The following is a 4037-nucleotide window of genomic DNA, read 5'->3' as shown; positions in this document are numbered from 1 at the left end:
GTTAAAAACCCTAATTGGAGAGGAATAAGCCTATGGAGTAAGAAAAAGACCTTAATGTTAATCCAATGACACAAATGAAGATATTGGATGCACAAGATTGATTAAAAACCCTAATTGGACAGGAATAAGCCTAGGGAGTAAGAAAAAGACCTAAATGTTCGTCCAAGGACACAAATGAACATATTGGATGCAGAAGATTGGTTAAAAACCCAAATTGGACTAGAATAAGCCTATGGTGTTGGACTTTAGTCCTTTGAATCCAATCCTAATTTTGACATAATTAACAAACATACAATGTTCATTCATCACATGATAAATCTAATATTTGAATTGAGCAAGATTTCAGGAACAACAATCCAATCCTACACACTTGGAACATATTGCTTGGAACACAAGAAATCAACAAAAGTTGATTATTCACTGAGTAAATCGATTGGGAAATCGATTGAACTAAACATCTGGTAAGAACTTTTCAGGCAAATACACATAAATCGATTGGCACATCGACTAACATCAAAATAGCTGAGTCACTGACTTAAACACAACCGATTGGGAAATCGATTGAACTAAACATCTGGTAAGAACTTTTCAGGCAAATACACATAAATCGATTGGCACATCGACTAACATCAAAATAGCTGAGTCACTGACTTAAACACAACCGATTGGGAAATCGATTGAACTAAACATCTGGTAAGAACTTTTCAGGCAAATACACATAAATCGATTGGCACATCGACTAACATCAAAATAGCTGAGTCACTGACTTAAACACAACCGATTGGGAAATCGATTGAACTAAACATCTGGTAAGAACTTTTCAGGCAAATACACATAAATCGATTGGCACATCGACTAACATCAAAATAGCTGAGTCACTGACTTAAACACAACCGATTGGGAAATCGATTGAATCAAACTTTTTAAAACACAATCGATTAGGGAATCGATTGAAACAAATGTTTTGATATCACAGTGAATTCCCAGTTTGTGGCCAAATCGATTATGCATATTTGTAAATCGTTTTATTCTGAAAAGTGCTTTAAAAGAATCGATTGGTAAATCGATTAGCTTATGTAGTTTCAAGATTAAAGAAAAACAAGACTCGCGATAATCGATTGGCAAATCGATTAGACATGTTTTATAACTTTAATAAATCGATTGGTGAATCGATTTAGTAGTTGTTTTTCTGAAACTATATAAACTGTCTTTCAATCTTTTTATCTAAGAACCTTGATCATAATTTTCATTTTTCTAAGAACTCAAGATAACTTCAATAACAGATCACAATACACTTTGCTAACAATCTGATATTGCTCTTTCAGATCAAGATCAAAAGATTATCAACAATCAATAAAAGAGCTTGAAAAGTGATCTTGAGAGAAAAAGAAAAAGTTCTCATGAACAATCTTTGAATATCCAGATTCGTGAGAAGAACACTGATCAAGATTGAAGACTGCTTTTTGTACTTCTGTTAATCTGTCTGTAACAATACTTTGAAACGAAACGAAAGCGAGAAATCCAGCTAGAAACTGGTGGCTACTTTCTTGGGTGAGAGTGCTCAACAAGAAAGAGTCGCACTGTGATTCTGTGTTAGATTGACGAGTATCTACAAGGATCAGAGGGTCATCAATAGGAAAGAGATCATTAAGATAGATAGGTTTCGGGGAGGAAACTGGACAATCTGTAATTGACTCTTTCTATTGAAGGAGAAGAAAATCTGAAATCCGATTGGATTTTCAGGACTGGACGTAGGTTGTTGTTGACAACCGAACCAGGATAAATCTCTGTGTCTTCTTCTCTAACTCTCTCTCTTTAATTTTCTATATTGCTAACGTTGCATGCCTCAAAATTTAATTTCCGCTGTGCGCTTGATACAGATTAATTTGGTAACGAAAACTGATATATTTTCTTTATTGCGAGGTCACTGATACCAACAATTGGTATCAGAGCCAACTTCTTGAGAGGTAAAACTTATAAGAAGATGGCCTCAACTGACGTTCTGGGAGAAGGCGCTTCGTTAGCACGACCACCAGCTTTCAACGGTACAGCCTACATGTACTGGAAGCAAAGAATGCTCATATTCCTGGAAGCAAGTGGCATAGATATCCTTGATGCTGTTGAAAACGGTCCGTACATTCCCAAGATTGCAGGAACTGACGACTCAATGATTATCAAGCCTAGAGCCGACTGGTCAGATGATGACAAGAAGAAGGTTGGTTTCAATGCGAAGGCTAAGAACATCATCACGTCCGCCCTATGTGCAGAAGAGTTCTTTAGAGTGTCCAATTGCAAGTCAGCAAAAGAGATGTGGGACATCCTCCAAGAAACTCACGAAGGTACTACTGATGTTAAGAGAGCTCGTGTGAATACGCTCATGCACGAATATGAATTATTTAGCATGAAGAAAGAAGAGTCAATCAGCGATTTGCAAACCAGATTCACACACATAGTCAACAACCTGCATGCACTAGGAAAAGATGTGGATAATGAACAGCAGATTGGAAAGATCATGAGATGTTTAACCAGAGAATGGCAGCCCAAAATTACCGCAATAGCTGAGTCTAAGGATCTAGCAAAGATAACGACAGCAACATTATTTGGTAAATTGAGGGAACATGAAATGGAATTACAACGACTGGATGAATCCGAAATGGAAAGCAGGAAAAAGAAAGGATTATGCTTGAAAGTACAAACCAAGCAATCTAAACCTGAATCCGATAGCTACTCAGATGGATCCAGCAGTGAAAAAGAAGAGACTGAAATCGAATCACTTGTCAAGAAATTTAAGAAGTTTCTGAAGAAGAAAGATAACAAATTCAGAAAACCATCCAGCTCTAAGACTAGTGACATCAAGACAGTTACATGCTACGAATGTGGTAAGATTGGTCACACAAAGTCGGAATGCTACAAACTGAAGAACAAGAATAGAGCTCACAAAGCCAAAAGAGCATATATTGCATGGAGTGACAACGATAACGATGAGTCCTCTGCCTCTTCGGATGAAGAAAAAGTGAATTTATGTCTCATGGCTCACACTAATTCAGAATCTGACAGTGAGGTTAGTTCGCAATTTAATCCAACATATGATGAGCTTCAAGAAGCTTTCAATGAATTGCATGATGATTATGTGAAATCCATAAAACAGTTGTTAAGCACAAAGAAAATGCTTGAACAAATGAATGTTGAACACAAAGAAATTGAAAATTTATGTGAACAACTGAAAAAGGATTCACAAGAAAAATCTGCAAAGTGCATTGAACTTGAAGATACTATTGCATCATTAAAATCTGATTTATTAAATTTTGCAAATAGTAAAGATAAGCTGAATGTCATGCTTAGCAATCAAAGACATGTTTATGAAAAATCTGGTTTAGGATATACACCAAATATGCATGTCAAAAGAAAAAATAAAAACAGATCTGGTATTGGTTATATGCAAACCAGAAATGTCAAACATGGTCAAAAATCTTTTATTGCTAAGAATATGTATGATATCTTTACTAAGCCAAATCACCATTCATCCTTTGATGGCAAATGTCATTTCTGTTGTAGAAGGTGTGCTTGACATCCACCAAGCAAGATTGGTATTTGAAAGTGGATGCTCAAGACACGTGAAAGGAGACAAGTCCGAGAGTCTTGTCTTTAACACTAAATGAAGTTAAATGAAGAAAGACTGGTCAACCAAGTTGTATTGATGACACAGGAAAAGAGTCAATGGCATTTAATCAGAAAGTTTTATTTGTTTAAATTGATTGGGTAATAGATTTCATGTTTGTTCTTTTTTTGTTTAAAGAATCGATTTGGGAATCGATTGTTTTAGCCCAGGATTCAAAGTTCAGAGATGTGTTTTGAAATATGCCCGAGCGTCGATTGGGAAATCGACTAGTTCAGTATTCAACGTTAAGGCAATTGATTTGGGAATCGATTACGTAACTCTGGACATCGATTTGGACATCGATTTGAAATATTACCGTTGTGACTATTTCTCACTAGCCGTTGAAGGTAATTTTTACCAAATCGATTGAGGATTTCCA

This window comes from Cicer arietinum, unplaced genomic scaffold, assembly GCF_000331145.2.
Source record: "Cicer arietinum cultivar CDC Frontier isolate Library 1 unplaced genomic scaffold, Cicar.CDCFrontier_v2.0 Ca_scaffold_5783_v2.0, whole genome shotgun sequence".
In the NCBI taxonomy this organism is placed as follows: Eukaryota; Viridiplantae; Streptophyta; class Magnoliopsida; order Fabales; family Fabaceae; genus Cicer; species Cicer arietinum.
Note: the sequence above shows the minus strand (reverse complement) of the source record.